The sequence below is a fragment of the Lynx rufus genome, unplaced genomic scaffold (genome assembly GCF_022079265.1).
Source record: "Lynx rufus isolate CCGP_SWC_20201006 ecotype Redwood Valley unplaced genomic scaffold, mLynRuf1.p SCAF_2, whole genome shotgun sequence".
NCBI lineage: Eukaryota > Metazoa > Chordata > Mammalia > Carnivora > Felidae > Lynx > Lynx rufus.
Genome location: NW_025814834.1, coordinates 45,868,529 through 45,889,048, shown reverse-complemented (window position 1 = coordinate 45,889,048; position 20,520 = coordinate 45,868,529). Strand labels below are relative to the sequence as shown.

General features: G+C 35.3%; 1 non-coding gene across 1 annotated transcript; it reads right to left on the bottom strand.

Annotated features, from left to right (window-relative positions):
* Nucleotides 1–16,236: 16,236 nt before the first annotated feature.
* LOC124516735 (U6 spliceosomal RNA) lies at nt 16,237–16,343 on the bottom strand. Its single transcript, XR_006963143.1, has one exon. It is a non-coding gene; the product is annotated as a U6 spliceosomal RNA (small nuclear RNA).
* Nucleotides 16,344–20,520: the final 4,177 nt, after the last annotated feature.

The window sequence follows — 20,520 nt, the reverse complement described above, 5'->3', positions numbered from 1 at the left end:
CTCTTAAAAGCTGGACTCTTACTTTTTTATTTGGTTTACAGTGACTACTTCTTCAGTTCTTTTCAGGGTAGAGGAAGGGACTGAATAGAGTTGCAGACTCATACTTAGAAACCACTTGAGACAATGTCCTAACCAACTATGATGGGTGTCAGTGATGTCAGTTGTAGCAGAAGAAACAAAGTTCTGGAATTAGAGATGGGCACTCCAGTCTCAGTTTTGCCATCAAATAGCCATATCTTCTTGCGCAAGGCACAATCTCTCTGAATCACAGTTTCCTCTGCAGTAAAGTAAAGGGGTGTGAATTGAAAATCCCTTATACTTTCTTCTTCGATCTCAATGTGATTATCTTAGTACCATACAACAGATGATATTCAAATTGACTAGGTTGTCACTTTTAATTTTTTCCTTCTATTTACTACAGATATCAGCTAATATTATTTGTCTATAGTGAATTCTGTATAGGTCACCAAATAATTTTTCTTTGACTAAATGTTTAATGAAATAATTAAATGTCTTATTGTGCCTTATCTCTACTTATCATTAGTAGGCAATTGAAATCTTTCTTTGTGGTCTTCATTAAATTACTAGAAATGACTACCATGTACCTGATTTTTCTACTTACATTTGTATTTCATTTATTTATTTCATTGTATGTTGGCTAAATTATAATTTCCCTTGACCTAATAATATTAAATATTGAACAACTTTAAAAATTTGTAGAAATCACATTTCAAATTTCCAATTATGTAGGTGTTAACAAGTCTAACTGTATCTAAATATGTATAAAAAAATCATTGTGGTAGACAGAACTCTAAGATGACTCCCAAAATATTCTGTCTGAATCTTTGAAACTGTGAATAAAATAGATATTACTCCCATGATTACATTCTGTTCTATGGAATGGGTAATTCTAAAGAAGACAGATTATTCAGTGATTATTCTAGTCACTAGAATCCTTTAAAAGCCAAGAGTTTTCTGAGTCTTGTTACAGAAGAAGTCAGAAATTCAAAATACAAATGTCATACACCTTTGCTGATTTGAAGACATAAGGGTATGGCATAGAATGTGGGTGATCTCTAGGAGCTGGGAGTAGTTCTCTGCAGCAAGGAAATGAAGACTTCAGCCCTGCAACTGCAAGGAATAAGAATGAACTTGGAAGTAGTATCTTCTCTGAGCTTGCGGATGAGAACTCAACCAGGCAATGTATTGATTTCCGCCTTGTGATACCCTGAGCAGAGAATACAAGTACACCATACCAAACTTCCAGTAAAAGTGAACTGATAAATGGACATTATTTTAAGTCATTACAATTGTGGTAATTGTTACACAGAAATAGAAAACTAATGCATACCACCTTGGCTTTAATTTTCTGTATATAAAGTTAATAGTTATAAAGGCATACTACACAGAAAACAATTATTTAAAAATAAATCCAATATATTTTTCAAGGGAGGGCTCTGGTATAGCATTTATTCAAATTTTCTCCAGGCAAACAGAAATCTAACTTATTCCACCAAATGATAAACTATTCTATTTCTAAGCCATTCCAGAGAGTCCCTGTCCAATGCATTCATGTGCTAAATAATTCATCATTAGGAAATTTGTTCTTAGTCCTCATTTCTTCCAAATAATAAAACTTAGCATAAATCATGCATACTATTTACTGCTCCTACCTAGGGATATTATCTCTTATATAAAAATTTGTACATGCTGCTGTTAAAAAAATAAAAATACATAACGAACTTCTTGAAGTTGTTACAAGTGTAAGGGAAAGGACAACAATGAGAACCAGAATGGTGGTGTGTGCTCAGGGAGACTTAGCATCCATCTTATTTCTCTAATTCGCCGCAGGGTTTTCCTCTTAATGTATTTCTCACAACAAATTTCCCTCGATGTCTCATAACTTTAGCTTCGTGTATATAAATGCTATATATTTGCTATAGTCACTCTGTATTGTAATTTTTCAGGTTACGCCCTTTTTCCTAATTGGTAAATCATTTTCTGCATCTGATTCAGATTTTACGAAAGGAATCTGATTGGATTGGCTCACTTTACCCCACCATTTCATGGTAAAGGCCAGGAACCAGCCTAAGGATGTTGCCACTGGATTGCTGAAGCAAGAGAGCGATGATTTCACAAATTCTATAACATGGCTGCCCATGCAGGCAGTAGAGATAGAGATCCCCCAGAACAGCTTTACCCACTAATCATCAGCTCTAGTAGAAACCTCATAACCTCTCTCTGTCTCTGATTTACAAACTAAAACAAAGGGTAAAAATTTGCCTTATCCTTTACTATTGAGACAAGAGGAAACCATACTTATTTAATTGGCAAGAAGCATAGGTACAAAAGAACAGTCTCCATAATTGAGAAATAAAATTGCAACTGATCTTCCCATAAAATATTTTACTCAAAAATGTAATTGAACATTTCTATATCTATACTATAACCAAACATTGTAAAAGTAAATGAAAAGGAAACAAAGGCAAAGTTAACTGGAAGCCATCAGATAATCAGAGCTGAGTTGGGAATAGTTATTAAATTATGTCCCTCAATCTTTCAAAAAATATCTGACAACAGAAGTGAATTTTGATTTTGACAAAGCTTATATTAATAGGGCCATTCTGGTCCTAATTAGCCAACAGGGACAGAGGCTTTAGGCCATTCTAAATTTTGAAAATATGTTAAATATCATAAAAACTCAAAGGGGATATCATCTCTTTCTAAAATAGCTTACAACAACCTGTAAAATTGATCTTGCCTTTGGATGACAGTAGTTCTTGGATACATGCAGAGGAATTGAGAAATGCACTGATAAAGGGGTTAATAGTTTAAGGATGACAATGATGAAAATGAACAATGTCCCCTGAGATAATGTCAAGGCCTGGAGAAAAGCATTCATAAAGTATCTTAGAAGTTGATTTGTACCAGATTAAGCTGTCAGTATGAAGGCAATCTGGATAGAATGATGTAAAAGAAACTGGTCATAACAATTTCATGACTATCAGATAGTGCATTTTGTATAATGACTAAAACTGATCCAGCCTTTATTTAACTATATGCCAGGATTTGTGCTTTGTATGTATCAACTCATATAATACTTACAAAAACCCTTTGAGATAGTTGTTATTTTTTTTTCCATTTTACAGTTAAAGGATCTAAGGCAAAATTGGCCTAATGACTTGCCCAAGGTCATGCAGATTAAAAAAAGAATTTGAGGGGCACCTGGGAGGCTCAGTCGGTTAAGCGTCCGACTTCGGCTCAGGTCATGATCTCACAGTTTGTGGTTCGAGTCCTGTGTCTAGCACTGTGCTGGAAGCTCAGAGCCTGGAGCCTGCTTCGGATTCTGTGTCTCCCTCTCTCTCTGCCCCTCCCCCCCAAAAGTAAATAAACATGAAAAAAAAATTTTTTTAATAAAAAAAGAATTTGAAACCAAAAATGCTAGTGTCTACTTTTTCTAGCCTGTGCTTTCTTTATTCGTGTGTGTATGTGTGTGTGTATTAAGAAAATTGTCTATAGTGTATAGAGAAACCCATTGTATACATATGTATTTGTGAGATGTGGATGAGGTCATTTTGTGTTATTACTCTTGAGTTAATGGGAGAGGAAATGGCAACAATCAAATATGGATTGGGCAAGCACAAACTTGGTAAAATAGAAAGAATATTCATTTTTTTTGAAAATTCATTTGAAAGACTAATAAACAACAATTTCTTTGTGGGCAAATTTGCTTGTGAGCCTTTTTAAACCCTGAAATGTTTAAGGCAACATTCAATATGCCATTTATTTCAAAGGGCATATAGTTTATAACTCTGAGCTGTCATTTATCCCAGTTCCCACAATTTATCACTGAGACCACAGACTTGAATACTCTTTGCAGAAGTTAGCTGGGGTTGCTTTCATCTATTTTTTAAAACTGAGATCTATAAAAATTTCTTGTCAGTTTATTCTTTTCAGGCCAACAATTTGTGATAGTACTAACCATGAAAAAAAATTTTAAAGTTGATTATTGTAAAAAACAAACAAACAAAAAACAAAAACAAAAAAAAGAACCCACCACCACCAAAAAAAACCAAAAAACAAAAACAAAACAGCATTTTATGTGGTGTTTGCCTACGATTCTTGGTTGTATTGAAGTGGAAAAAGAAACATCAAATTGATTAGTAATTAGAGATTTTTTTCCCCTAAATTTATGCTTAACTACTAATATTCATTGAACTTAAACTTCTTTCATCAGTCAAGTTCATGGAGCTGAGGAAACAAGCTTCCTGATCACTCCATTTATTGATTTTTTAAAAAATTCCAATGACAATTGCAATTACACTCTTTGTTGAAAGAAGTTTTTATTAATTAAATACTTCTGTACTGAATTTAACTGAAGGGTGAAAAAATTCCAAAGAAGACCACCAAAACTTGCATAAAAATTTAAAAGGACCTATTTAAATGACAGTGGGTTGTGATAGTAACTTATTATTTTTTTAATTTTAAAATATTTATGTAAGTGAGTAAAATTTGAATAATTCATTTGCAGGTCTCACATGGAAGTTCTTTCAACCTAAAAACTTCTACAACTTGGTTGAATGTAGTGGTTTTCCTTTGAGTCAGGAAACCCCTCATGTGGCCTTCTCATGTTTTTATTGTTTTTAAGTTCACTTTAGAGATCTAATTGAACCAAAGAATTCAGCAACTTTAGAAGAAACCACCGAGGTTTACATGGTTTTATTAAACATTCCTCTAAAGTTATTTTGTTTCTAACAATCTTGGCTGCATACAGTCACTTTCAAAAGGCATATTTGTTTTCTTTTATCTTTGTCTTCTCAAAGATCTTACGTTTTTTTACTGTTCATTTATTTATTTTTATTTTGAGAGAGAGAAAAAATTCAAAGGCGGGGAGAGGCAGTGAGGGAGAGAGAGAATCTCAAGCCGGCTCCACACTCAACATGCGGTCTGAGGTAGGGCTCAATCCTACCTGAGCCAAAATCAAGAGTCAGACACTTAATCGACTGAGCCACCCAGGCATCCCTCACGATTTTCTAAGATGGATATCTAATGATTAAATTACAATCCAATATCTAAAATAAAAGTTGAATATTTTAATGCTTCAGACTTTCAATCTCTTGTAAAGATGGGAAGTAACTAGGTTCCTATACCATGAAATCTCTAATGTTATGTATGCAATGTCTTTTTTTTTAATATGCCACAATTTTTATTGCAATATAGTCATTTTTGTGAGGGTAGGGAGTTTGATCTATATATGCAATTGTGGAGAGCAAAATGGAGTCTCTCATGTCAAGTGGGAGCCTGTGTCAAGCCGTGATGCAAGCAGTTAAATGTACCGCAGCTACAAGATATTGCTGAGACCAGCATTAGCTGACACTCCAGAACTGAGAACAAGCAGAACCAGAGGAGGTCTGCAGGGGCCCAAGACCAATCAAGTCCCTTTAAAAAGGGGAAGACTTTTGCAACAAACTGTCAGACTCTTCAGGTATGACCTCTGTGTGTCTGACCACTTAAAATAGGCAACTACTGGGGCACCAGGGTGGCTTAGCTGGTTAAACGACTGACTCTTGATTTCGGATCGGGTCATGATCTCACAGTTTGTGAGATGGAGACCCACATTAGGCTCTGCACTGTTAGTGCAGAGCCTGCTTGGGATTCTCTCTCTGTGTCTCTCTCTCCCTCTCTGCTCTTACTTTGTTCTTGCACACACACACTCTCTCTCTCTCTAAATAAATAAATAAACTTAAAAAAAGGGCAACTGCTGCCAAAGGTTCCACCCAATTGATCTCTGAACAGAACTGCGACCCTTCACTCCTTGAACCTAACATTCAGTAAGTGCCGGGAGCTGACCTGAATGGGACCCAGGCCTTATCTCAACTGCGCACCCACAGACTGGCTTTGAGTTTCGTTCCTTAACTTCTTATACCCTTCTGTTATCTTGTTTGTTATAGGGTCTGTCTTATGTACTGCTCTGTGTGTTGTGTAAGAAGCTGAGTTTAATCACATGGTGAAATGTCATTCAGTTTGGACTCCTTAACCTGCTTTATAATTGCGATTATTTTGCTTATGATTGGATAAAGTTGACACCACGGAAAAGCTCAACTTGTGTGTGTGCCTTTATAGCGTGCTCCTGATAGCAATGTTTAATAAATACCATCTAAATGTTCTCTCGTATGTTTGTGCACATATGAGTAACCTGATACTCAATAAAATTTCCAGATTTTTCACTGGAAATTTTCTTCTGAGAGCACATCTTAGGTCTTACTATTTTCTTTAGCCCACAAAAGGTGATCAGAGGTGGCATGCCAGTTACTAACAAGAATAATTAATAGTTGTCCAATTCTCTATATTCTCTCCAGCCGACAAAGGTAACCCTAGAGCCTCCTGTTAATGTGACAGCAGATTTTCTATCAGCCTGATTCCCTGAGTCACCACGATGGGCAAAATCCCTACTGATCTTTAGCGACATGTAGCATAAACACAAAATAAATCTGTATTGTTTTAAGAGTTCTTTGTGGGGTATCTGGGTGGCTCAGTTGGTTAAGTGTCTGTCTCTTGATTTCAGCTAAGGTCATGATCTCATGGTTTGTGGGTTTAAGCTCCGCATCAGGTTCTGTGTTGACTGCACCATGGAGCCTGCTTTGGATTCTGTCTCTCCCTCTCTTTGCCCCTCCCCCTGCTCTCTCTCACACTCTCTCTCAAAATAAATAAATATACTTTAAAAAAAGTATTCTTTGTATATTCTGCATACAAGTCTTTTATCAAATATGTGAATTTCAAATATTTTCTACAGTCTGTGGCTTGTCTATCCACTCTCTTAGTGTCTCTCACAGAGAAAAAGTTTTCAATTTTAATAAAGTACATTTGTTTTCCTTCCATGGATGATACTTTGGGTGTTGTATCTAAAAATTCATAACCAAACACAAGGTCATTTAGATTTCCTCCTATTTTTCTTACAGAAGTTTTATAGCTTTGCATTTTACATTTATATCTTTGGTCTATTTTGAGTTGATTTTGTGTACGATGTGAAATCTGTGTGTGAGTTTATGTTTTTGCATAAGGGCATCTAATTATTTCAACACCATCTGTTGAAAAGACTATCTTATCTTCATTGAATTACCTTTGCATTTTTGTCAAATATCAGCTAACTATATCTGCGTGGATCTACTTTTTGGCTCTCTATTCTGTATTATTAATCTGGCTTCCATTTTCCTCAATACCAGACTGTTTTGATTCCAGTAGCTTCATAATAAATCTTGAAATGTAATGATGAGAACACCCTGAATTTATTCTTGTTTCTCAAAATTGTGTTCACTATTCTAGGCTCTTTACCTTTCCAATAATAGTTTTTTCATAGTTCCAAAAATGCTAGTGGGGATTTTGATTGAGATTATGTCTAATCTATGGATGAGCCTAGGAAAAACTGATAACAATATTGAATTTTTCAATCCATGAAAATATCTTTTGTTTCTATTTATTTGGATATTGTTTGATTTATTTCATCAATAATTCATAGTATTCCACAGATTCAGAACATATGTTGTAGATTTAAAGCTAATTATTTCAGCTTTCTTTTTGGTACTATTGTAAATGCTATCTTTTTTTTAAATTTCACATTCTAATTTTTTTTTAATGTTTATTTATTTTTGAGAGAGACAGAGACAGAATGAGAGTGGGTGAAGGGCAGAGAGAGAGAGAGAGAGACACAGAATCCAAAGCAGGCTCCAGGCTCCGAGCTGTCAGCCTAGAGCCTGACGTGGGACTTGAACTCACAAGCTGTGAGATCATGACCTGAGTCAAAGTCAGATGCTCAACAGACTGAGCCACCCAGGTTTCCCTTTTAATTTCACATTCTAATCGCTAATTGATGGTATATAGGAAAGCAACAGGCTTGTGCCATTGTTATTTTAAACGATTAAAGCTTGGGAGTTATTTGTTACCAAATTGACTGTCTTGATGAATATGAAAATTTTGGATTTCCTAACAAAAATTTAAAACATTTGTCATTATCATTGGAATCTAATAGCTGGTGGCAGGGCATCATACTGGAAACTGAAAAGTTGGAGACTTGTGCTTTACAGCATGGTGAAACATTAGTGAAGGCCTGTAATAACATGAAAGATACATCATGTTCCCAACGCACTTGTAGTTCTAAAAGAATACGTTGGAAAGCAAAATGTTGGTTATGTGTTTTGGTAACCACCAGATAGCTTGGCAATAAATTGCAAGAAACAAATGAACCCAGGAAAGAACCAGCCAGTTTCCAAAGCAGAAGGGAAAGGAAATAGAATGAGTCCAGAAATTACTTTTTCATCCCAAACAATGAAAGTCTTATCTTTCATTGAGATATACTTTGTGGAGCCAAAATCTACTAAAACCTTTGAACTGATTAAATTAAATTTGGGCAGAGAGCAAATTAGGAATGAAAACTCTTAAATCCTTTCAATTAGGAAAAAAAGTTCATTATTAATAGATCCTAGAGTGTCAAAATACCTGACACTGAGGAGAAAGAGAGAGAAGGAGGCTGGGGTGGGGTTGGGGGGGCTAGAGAGAGAGAGAGAGAGAGAGAATGAGAGAGAATGTGGAAGAGAAAACATAGAAATGTAAGTCTGGGAACTATATCTCAAAAAAATAGTGTTGATCTGGTTACTAGTCCAAGGAGCTGACTAAAAGCACATAGATAATAATCTCACTGAGTTTCTGAGGAGTCTTCCAGACTTTAAATGATCTTTGGGCACTCCACCTTATAAAGGAAGAAAATGAGTTAAGAAAGCAAGTACATATTCCCCAGTGGCCACTTAAGATGTGGCCAAGAAATATATTGGAAAAGGAGTACTCTCCCAGAGGGTGTAGCTAGTGACTTGAAAAACAATGAACAAAGGAGTTCCTCCCACTGAATACAATCAGGGCATAACCAAGGAACATTCCATACCCCCAGGATAGGGAACCTCATATCTTCCCATTGGAATTTTAGAATTACCATGAATTAGAGTTTAACGAAAGTTCCCCATTCTTTCCCTTTCTGAATGGGAGTGTTTATTGTTTTCCTTTCCCATCCTCGCTTGCTGTGTGTCTATCTGGTTGGGAGGGTAGCACATTTTAGCTGTTTTTAGCTCCCTATTCTCTAGATCAAGGGAAGTCACACTAAGACTTGATGAATAAACCAATGCACATTAGTCAGAGATCCTGGATTCAAAAATTCCAGACCATGACCTGAATGGACTTTTGCATTGCCTCTTTTGAGGTGGTGATGGGTGTGTTCTACACAAGAAAAGTGAACACAATATTTGATGATCAGAGAAGCAAACTGGTAGTTACTAATACTGTTCCCAGAGATTACTGATTCTCCTCTCCCTCCAGAAACATTCATTCTTTAAATTACCCTTGTCCATATGACTTGGTTTGGCCAATGAAATGTGAATGAAGGTGAAGTGTCACTCCTGGGCACTTCAGAAATTCAATTCTCCATGTTCTTTGATCCTATTGTAGCTAACCTGAAACCTCATGCTTAGATAGCAACAGAGCTTCAGTCAAGGTGGTCTCCTGAGCAATTCCAGTGAGTGGGTTGCCCTTTGCCAACCTGGATTACACACATACCATAATGAAGAAATCTATCTCTGTTATTTTAAGCCACTAAGAGGTGGTGATTCTTTGTTTTACAGCATAAGGTAATCTGTCCTGATTATTTTAAAAGGTAAATTACATAACAACATTTGACACTTTGATGCATTAAAACTCAACAACTTTGCAGATAGATAAAAATGTCCAGATTCTGCATGAAATCCTTAGGGGAAAAAATCATGATTTTAGTCCTCTCTATATCCTTCCAAAATGCGGTAGCCATAATAAGCATACAAAAAGAGCAAGATATACAAATCTAGATAAAGGCAATCTTATGAAGTTTGTTTTTTGAACTTCTCTACTTCCTTTTTCTGTGGCTATTCAGTCTCCAGAGAGCCTTAATCTCCACTCACCAACCCCAGACTCTAAATACATAATTGTACACAACTCAGAGCATGATCGTTTTGGAGAATATGTAAAAGTGGTGCCATTTGGAGTTAGTGCAAATTATCTCCATTATTTGGTTTGGAAAGCTTGGAGAAAATGATATGGGATGTGAAAAGTAATGAACAGGTTTATACACATCTACACTAGAAGCAGTGTTCAATCATACTTTCCCTCCTCTTCTCGCTCTTACCCATTTTTTCTCCTTTTCTCTTTTTTTCTATTCATCTTTTATTTTCTCCTGTTACTATGCCTCCTTTACAAGGGCAATTTTAAGATAAAATGCAACAATTTGATGTGTTATCAGGAAAATGTATGTGATGATGTGTTCACTTGAGCTTCTTTAAAATTTTTTTTAACGTTTATTCATTTTTTGAGAGACAGAGCATGGGGGGAGGGGGGAGGGGTGGAGAGCGGAGGAGACACAGAACCTGAATCAGGCTCCAGGCTCTGAACCAAGAGCACAGAGCCCGATGTGGGGGCTCGAACCCACAAACCGTGAGATCATGACCCGAGCTGAAGTCAGACGTTTAACCGACTGAGCCACCCAGGCGCCCCTATTTGAGCTTCTTTTAAATCCATGTTTTATGATGTCTTATTTACATATTATACAAGAATCACAATAAATTCCATTTTAGAACTTGAAATTTAGTGTTCAGAGAAGTTCATTTGTCTGAAGATTTATGATAACAGGGAAATTCAGGTACTGCAGTTGGAGAAAACAAATAGGACTAAATGGTAATAATGGAGGATCTCAAATAGTATAAACAGTAGGTGTGTTGCTTATCATACCAACAATTTTCACTAAATGTTAAATGAAATAAATATAAGCACTTTATTCTAAAATAAAGGCAGATGTTTTATGAAGTACATCCTAGTTCTTCTATTTCCCAAGACGTTATTAAGCATGATCCGGTAAACTATTTTTTTTTATGAGTTGTTTAACATCTAGATAAGGCCTAAACTTTCCAGTGTCCTTTAGGTGGAAGAAATTCAGTGTATAATACACTTATTTCCAGTGACAAGAAATCAACAAATGCCCAATTGTTAATAGTATTTTTTCAATATTATTTCAAAATTAAATGCAATGCATATTGATGTTGATAAAATATGACAGAAAAGTATGTATTTATAGGGCTGTAAAGCACTTAACACAAAATATACACAACAGTGTAAGCCCGTTAGGGTGGAAGCCATTTTGATTCTCTCAGGAATACGTTCCCAGGATCCGACCATTGACTGAGGGCTTTTTTCCATGACTGTGATGAGACTCAGCTGGGCCTCTAACAATCCCCTCCGGGGAGCTGGCAAGTCCAGAGGATATTGCTGCAACTGGCTTCCCTTCCCCCACCTTCACTCTGCTGCCCTCAGTGAGACTGTCTGGGGAGACAAAAGTGTACAGACAGAGGATTCGACACCAAGTTTAAAGCATTGCCAAAACCCACTTTATTTAATGTAGGCTGTGACTTTCCACCCACAGCTTCCATCTCTCTAAACGTTCCAGTCCTGCCGGCTCATGAACAATCTTTCCCTGTGGACAACTGCCAGTTACTTGATTGTTATATTTTCCTTTCTAACTTTGAGCTGAATTATCTTTCATTGGTTGAAAAATCTTTCAGAAATATCCCCCAATAAAAATTAACTCTTTTTTTTAATCTTCCCCTTGACTTGTGGAAAACTTGTAGATATGTGGCTAGGTAGCATTAAAATGAAATTACAGTTACAAAATAAAAAAATCGAATATATTGATATGGGGAAGGAACTGATGTAGGGAAAGTAGTTGATATCTGCTATTATATATTATTTCTTTTCAACATAGATCTCAGCTGCTGATAGCATACTTCCGCTGATACCATACTTTTTTTTTTTTTAACTTTTTGGATAATTGCATTTAATTTATTCTCATATTCATTAGTATAGCCACAAAGAGTCTGCTTTTCTCTGGTCCAATTTTACCTTAGAATTCTTCATTATGGCTCAAAGAAGCTACAAGGTGTAGAAGGTACTAACTGTGACTTTATATATCATTCAATATGGCTATCTTGGTCAGAATAGAATGAGAAAGTTCTGGGCTGCCTGGGTGGTTCAGTCAGTTAAGCATCTGACTCTTGACTTTGGTTCAGGGCACGATCTCATAGTTCATAAGTTTGAGCCCTACACTGGGCTCTATGCTGACAGTGCAGAGCCTCCTTGGGATTCTCTCTTTCCCTCTCTCTCTCTCTCTCTGCCCCCCATGCCTCTCTCTCTCAAAATAAATAAATAAACTTCAAAAAGAGAGAAAGTTTAACCAAACTCATTAAAATCTTGTTACACTGACATTTCTACCAAGTAAATTTGATAATAAAGGATAAGAGATGGTAATAAGAGACTTCAAACACTAGATATATTTATCAGATCAAGAGAAAATACATAAATGATCTTGCATTCTCATCCTCCTTGAAAAGGTGTAATAAAAACTAATCACCAGGTCTAGTTTTCCTAGACCAATTGTTTTCCTATACAGAGTAAATTCCAAATTTTTAAGCTAAATTTCATTAGGAAAGTAATTGAGGCTCAGATCTCATGAGGGATTGGTAAATTGTTGGTTTCTTTGGATATGTGTGTAAACATTGACCTATATATACAATATTCAATGAGTATTAAAGGCAACATAAATGTGTCCTATTTTTTACATAAAGAATTTATTGAATATATATACTTTACACATAACATTGTGTAAATTTAAGGTGTACAACATGTTAATTTGATACATTTACAGATCGCTGCCATAATAGGATTGCCATTGTAGCAATATTTAGCACCTCTATCATATTACATAATTATCTTTTTTTTTAGTGTTGGTAAATTTTTTTAGCGGAAAAATGTCAAGAGACAATTCTAGAATAGTGAAGGGCATGCTTTTTGGAATAAACAACACTTAAAAAAAAACACCCTTTGGCTGTCATATTGTAATGACACACACCATTTCTAGTTCCTGTATAAATGCTTCCATTTCATTTGAGGACAGGTGCCATTTGAGGTCAAGAATAGGGTGGTCAGAACACGTATTACACATTGGCAGTGTTAGACATGACTTCTGGATAAAAGAATGAGAAGTTAATATATTTCCATTCAGAGTGTCAGTTAAAAACTCAGTCTTTGGTGATGATGACGAGTGGGTGGGGAGAGACTTGTATAGTTTTCTTCTTTTGCTGTGGCTTTTTAGAATGTCTCAAAAATACATACACCGTGCCAAAATAAACCACATAGTTTGTAATAAAATAATTGAAAAATTTTATGAATTTTAATGGTGCTCTTTACTTTGATGTAAATAATATGGCTTTCTATAGGTAATTGAGGCAATAAAATATTAGTGGCAGTACTGGTAGTAGTAATAATGATGATGATGATGATGATGATGGTGTTATGTTTGGCAAAGAGAAGCATGTATGGAAGTTCTAAACAAATTGCACTTGCCATAGTAGCAGATCTCTGTCCAGTTGGGAGGTGACAGCAAGATTTATTTTCATTAAAATCCAAGACTCCTTCCCACCTTCACCAGAGCACCTGTTGACAAAATCCATCAAAACTATTAAGGAAAAGCACAAGGTATAAAGCTACTGTTTTTTAAACAAATTAAAGGATTTTTGAAGTAATATTGGTTGTCACTTTTGCCCCATCGTTTTCTTAGCTCATAAATTTTAATTGAGGTAGCTAGTTTGATCTCAACAGATACTACACAGAGAATATTTAATTTACTGTGTGACTTGAGAAAAACTGTCTTTCCGTACATTCATTCATGTGACATAAAAGCCCAGGATGGTAATTTCCTGGCAGGCAGAGCCATAGTCTTTTATACTGATTGAAAGTATAAAGATTGTATTAGTTTTCTATTGCTGTAATGAAATGCCACACACTTAGTGGCTTCAAACAACACACATTTATTATCTTACAGTTCTGGAGATCAGGAGTCCAAAATGGGTCTCACAAACTAAACTTAAGGGGTTGGTAGGGCTCTATGCCTTTCTGGAGGCTCTGGAGGGGAGTTTTCTTTGCACTTTCCAGCTTCTAGAGGCCACCTCATGACTTGATTTGTGGCTTCCTTCCATCTTCAAAGTCAGCAATGGCTGGTTGAATCTTTTTTACATCATATTACTCTACCTTACTGCCTTACTGTTCCACATTTAAGAAACCTTGTGATTATTTTGAACCCATGCAGGTAATAGGGATAATCACTCTATTTTAAAACCCACTGATCACCTGAATTCCATCTACTTCTTTAATCCTTTTGCACTGGAATTTAACAAATTCACAGGTTCTAGGAATTAGAACATCTTTGGTGAGTCATTTTGCCACCTGCCACAGAGCTATTCTTTACACATTTGTGAAGTTGAGCATCTTAAGGAGGTGATTTTCTATATGAAACATGTGGCTACTAATATATTTCCACCTGCTTCTTTTCACAAGGCCATATTCTTGTTATATCTAGCATTTTATTTCTTTAAAGGAAAAAAAACTTAAAAGAAATCATTTTCCTTAAATGAGTTACTTGCTGGGAATATATTTAGGCATACAAATTGATTAAAAACTTTGTAGAAAAAGTAATGAAATTTCCATATTTTAATTTTTTTTTTAAGTATATTCATTTTTGAGAGTGAGGGACAGAGCATGAGCAGGGGAGGGGCAGAGAGAGGGAGGGAGACACAGAATGCAAGGCGGGCTCCAGGATCTGAGCTGTCAGCACAGAACCTGATGCAGGGCTCCAACTCATGAACCATGAGATCATGACCTGAGCTGAAGTCGGATGCCTAACTGAGTCACCCAGGTGCCCCAAAATTTCCATATTTTAAAAATGGCGGGGCGCCTGGGTGGCGCAGTCGGTTAAGGGTCTGACTTCAGCCAGGTCACGATCTCGCGGTCCGTGAGTTCGAGCCCCGCGTCAGGCTCTGGGCTGATGGCTCGGAGCCTGGAGCCTGTTTCCGATTCTGTGTCTCCCTCTCTCTCTGCCCCTCCCCCGTTCATGCTCTGTGTCTCTCTGTCCCAAAAATAAATAAACGTTGAAAAAAAAATAAAAAAAAATGGCATGTGGCTCAGCAATAGTTTCAAGAGAATGAGCAATTCTTTAATAATGACTGATTTGTAAAGAACCCTTCAAATCTATAGTTCTCTTCTTTAGAAGTTTGTCTTACTGAAATATTTTCTTTTATGCACTAAGAGGAAACTTCACTTAGTTAATTGCATGCATCCTTGGGTTTTTTTCCTAATGTTTAGTTATTTTGAGAGAGAGTGTGTGCGAATTGAGGAGGGGCAGAGAGGAATGACAGAGAATTCCATGCAGGCTCCATGTCATCAGCGCAGAGCCCAACGCGGGGCTTGATCATAGGAACCATGAGATCATGACCTGAGCCTAAATCAAGAGTTGGACACTTAACTGACCGAGCCACCCCGGCACGCCAGCAACCTTGTTTTTTTTTTTTTTTTTTAATATTGGAAATATTAAAGCAATTGTGTGTTTATTGTTTTACATCTTTAAAGGTGTTATATATACTTTACCCACTCCCTCCATCCCAGACAACCATTTATTTGCTTTCTGTCTTTATAGGTGGATTTGCATTTTATAGAATTTCATAAAAGTAGAATCAAATACTACATACTTTTTTTGGTTTGGTTTGTTTCACTCAGCGTAACTATTTTCATTTGTTTCAAGATTGGTGACTGAATCCATAGTTCATTGCTTTTAATAACTGAGTAGTATTCCATTGTATACCAAATTATACAATTTGTTATCCATTGACCTTTTGTTGGAGATAGGGATTGATTCCAGGTTAGGATTATTACAAATAACATTTGTGAACAAGCAAATGAAATATGCTTTCATTTTTATTGCGACAATAGCTAGAAATGAAATGACTGGGTCATATGGTAAAAGTATATTTAACTTCCTAAGAAACTGAAAACTATTTTTCAAAGCAGTTGTTATATTTAGTGTTTATGCCAGCAGTGTGTGAGGGTTTCAGTTGTTATACATCTTAACCAACATTTTAACACCTCATCAGTATTTTAATTTTAGACTTTCTAATATTTCTAATAGGTGTGCAGTGTTATCTAATTGTTCTAATTTATGTTTCTCCAGTGATTAATGATGATCTTTTCATGTACTTTTTACCATATATTTATATACGCACACAGACATATATATATATATTCTTTGATAAAGTAGCTATTCAAATCATCTGTTTGCTTTTCTTTTTTTCAAACATGAAACCCTTCACAAATTTGTGTGTTATCCTTGCTCAAGAACCATGCTAATCTACTCTGTATCGTTCGAATTTTAGTATATGTGCTGTCAAAGCAAACACTCTTTCTTTTTAATTGGATTGTTTGCTGTTTCAATATTGAGTTTTGAGAGTTCTCTATGTATTCTGAAAATAAGTTATTTGCTAGATGTGCGGTTTGCAAATATTTTCTACCCATGTTTGGTTTCTGTTTTCACTTCCTTAACAGTTTTGTTCAAAAAGCAAAAGTTCTTAATTTTGATGATGTTCCATATATGAACTATTTCTTTGATATATTGTGAATTTGGTGTTACATCTAAGAAAACTTTACCCAAAATCAAAAAGATTTTCTCTCACGTTTTCTTCTAGTGGTTTGTGGTTTTTGGTGTTTCCTTTAATTTTATGAACTACCTTGAGTTTATTTTTGTATTTAGAGAAAAGTATGGATTAAGATTTTTAAAAAAAAATAAATGGATACTCAATTATTCTAGAACACTGTAAGAATTCTATTTCTTCCCTATGGAATTGACTTTGTACCTTTTTGGAATATCAATTGACCATGTATGTGTATGTCCACTTCTGTAATTTCTATTATATTCCATCAATCTATTTGTTTACCCTACACCATGATCACACTGTATTGACCACTATAATTTTTAATAAGTCTTAAAGTCAGATAGTGTTAATCATCCAACTTTAGTCTTCTTTTTCAAGTTGTTTTGTCTATTCTGGGTAATTTGTATTGCTATATGAACCTTAGAATGAGCTTGCCAATTTCTACCAATAGAAAAAATCCTGTTAAGATTTTGCCTGAGACTGCATTATTTATAGTATAATTTTGGGAAAATTGACATCTTAACATTATTTTGTGTTCCTTTTCGTAAATGAGGTGTGTTTCTCCATTTAATTAAATTTTCTTTGAAATCTTTCATCAGAATTTTAAAATATTCAGCGTGTATAGGTCTTGTACATATTTTTCAGATTTGTTAAGTATTTTATCTTTTAACGCTATTGTAAATACTATTTATTTAAATCTAAATTTCCAATTTTATGTTGTTAGTATATATGATAAAATTAATTTTAGTATATACATCTGGTATTCCCCAATGTGCTAACCTCACTTAGTAATTCCAATTTTTTTATTTTCCAATCTGGATGGCTTTCATTTATTTTTCTTACGCTACTGCACTCTCTAGTGCATCCAATGTTGAATAGAAGTGGTGAAAGCGAACATTCTTGCCTTCTCAAAGATCTTATGGGGAATGTTATATATATACACATAATCATGTGAAAATAAATTAAATAACCCTTTGCCTCTAAATATGAAAAATAAAGATATAATCACATATAATTATCAATTTCATAAATTGACATTGATATAATACTTATATCTAATTTACCATCAATACTCCAATTTTGTTAGTTGTTCTAGTAATTTCTTTTATACCATTCCCTCCCTCTTTCAGAGCATGCAGTCTAAGGCTAGATATAGTGCTATCTGCCATCTCTCTGTAGTTTCCTTTAATTTTGAACATCTCCAGCAGTTTTCCTTTATTTTTTATGACATTGACAGTTTGAAGAATAAAGACCCATTTTTTCATTTTAAATTTTAGTTAGTTAACATACAGTGCAATATTGGTTTCAGGAGCAGAATTCAGTGATTAATCACTAAACATACAACACCCAGTGCTCATCACATGTGCCCTCCTGAGTACCAATCACCCATCTAGCCAATCTCCATCCACCTCTCTGTCAAACCATAGTTTGTTCTCTATCATTGAGTCTCTTACAATTTGTTTGCCTCTGTTCTCTTTTTGCCCCCTCTTCCCAAATATTCATCTGTTTTGTTTCTCAAATTCCACAGTGAGTGAAATCATATAGTATTTGACTTTTTCTGATTGACATTTCACTTAGCATAATTCACTCTAGTTCCCTCCATGTCATTGCAAATGGCAAGATTTCATTCTTTTTGATGGCTGAGGAATATTCCATTATACACACACACATACACATACACACACACACACACACACACACACCCCACATCTTCTTTATCCATTCATCAGTCAATGAACATTTGGGCTCTCTCCATTGTTTGGCTATTGTTGATAATAGTGCTATAAACATTGAGGTACATGTACTCCTTAGAATCTGTATTTTTGTATCCTTTGGGTAAATACCTAATAGTGCAATTGCTGGATTGTAGGATAGTTCTATTTTTAGTTTCTTGAGGAACCTCTATACCATTCTTTAGAGTGGCTGCACCAGTTTGCTTCCCACCAATAGTGCAAGAGGGTTTCCCTTTCTCTGAATCCTCACCAACACCTGTTGTTTCTTGTGTTGCTAATATTAGCCATTCTGACAGGTGTGAGCTAGTAGCTCATTGTAGTTTTGGTTTGTATTTCCCTGATGATGAGTGATGTTGAGCATCTTTTCATGTATCTGTTAGACAACTGGATGTCTTCTTTGGAAAATTAAGACCATTTTTTAAAGTCAATTGTTCTTCTCCTATGTTTGTCTGATGTTTTCTTATGATTAGGTTGATGTTATGGACACTGCATAGTTGTGTTGGATGTTTCTAAGTTATCACACCTGGAGACATAACATATCCATCTATCCTTTATCGGAGATGTTAGTTTTGATCACCTCACCAAAATGGTACCTAAATCTCCACTGTATAATTACACGTTTTTCTCCCTTGAAATTAATAGTTAATCTGTGGGGAGATACTTTAGGACAATGCAAATATTCTACTCCTAATTAAAAATTTGCTTTAGGGATGCCTTGATTGCTCAGTAGGTTGAACGTCCAACTTCAGCTCAGGTCACAATCTCACAGTTCATGGGTCTGAGCCCTGCATCAGGCTCTGTGCTGACAGCTTGGAGCCTGGAGCCTGCTTCGGGTTCTGTGTCTCCCCCCTCTCTGCCTCTCCCCTGTTCGTGCTCTCTCTCTCTCTCTCCTTCTCTGAAAAATAAATATTAAAAAATTCTTTTTAAATTTATCATACATTCATAATTTTGCCTAATTCAATGTATATAACATATTTATCAAATGATTATTTTCCAAGTTTAACATTCCCTCCACATTGATCAGTTAGTCATCTGCATTTACTATAAGGAAGAGATCTCTTTTCTTCAATTATTCATTTCTCCATTTATTACCATTATAGACCCATTAATTCCCATTCATTTAATGGATTATAATTCATTAAGGTGTATAATTATTTTGGTGCTAAAATTGTCCCAGGTTTGGCCAGTAAGCATCTCTTCAAACTGGTGGTTGTATCCTTATAACAAGCTCCCATCACTCTTTTTTTTAGTGCTTCTTTACTTTCTGGCACACCAAGAAGTGCCAAAAGCAGCTTGTACTTACTGTGCCCAGCCATGGTATCAGATTCTTCAAGGTGCCTTCGTTCATCTTAGGGAAGAGTGGTAACAGAGAAGAAGTTATGGGCACTAGGTGGTTTCATTGTTACTGGGGTGTCATTTCTTCTTGATCCTTTTCTTGGACAGAGCTAAGAAAAAATGCATATATATACATATATACATACACGCATATACATACACTTACCTAATTGTAGATACCCACTTACATATATACATGTGTACATAAACATGCATATACATACATACTAATAAACATATATAAGAAATCATAAGTTCACACTAGTATATCCAATTCCAATCCATCCCTATTGGGTTTGTACTTGCCTTTCCCCCATTCAATATATATTGTTTTTCCAAAGTGAAACATCAAAACATTTACCCATTTATTCTATTATTTAATGCATCAAAAACATAACGCTTTGCCTACAGTAGTACAATCAATAAGCCTATTAAGAATACTTCAGGATTTGTCTGTGATTCTTCACACCGTATTTTGCTCAAGATTGAGGGTATATAAATACTATGCTCATGAATTACTTTGATTAGTTTGTTATTTATTTTTCCTGCAGCATGTTTATGGCAGTCAATGGAATTACAATTAGGACATACATTTCAGTGTTCTTTCAGTTTTTGAGTTACCATTAATTTATATCTAAAAATAGGTAGAATGTTGCATGCTTCCAGATATCAAAATTACAAAGAAGAGTATATAGAAAGTGCCTCTCTCTCTTCCTTATGCCTTCTACTTCATTCTCCCCTCAAGGTTTCCTACCACGTTTGTCTTTTCAAACTACTGTGAAACTGTGATTTATAAATCAGGCCATGACAGCATTTGAACTTGGAGAAAATTCAACATTTATATATTAATTAATAAT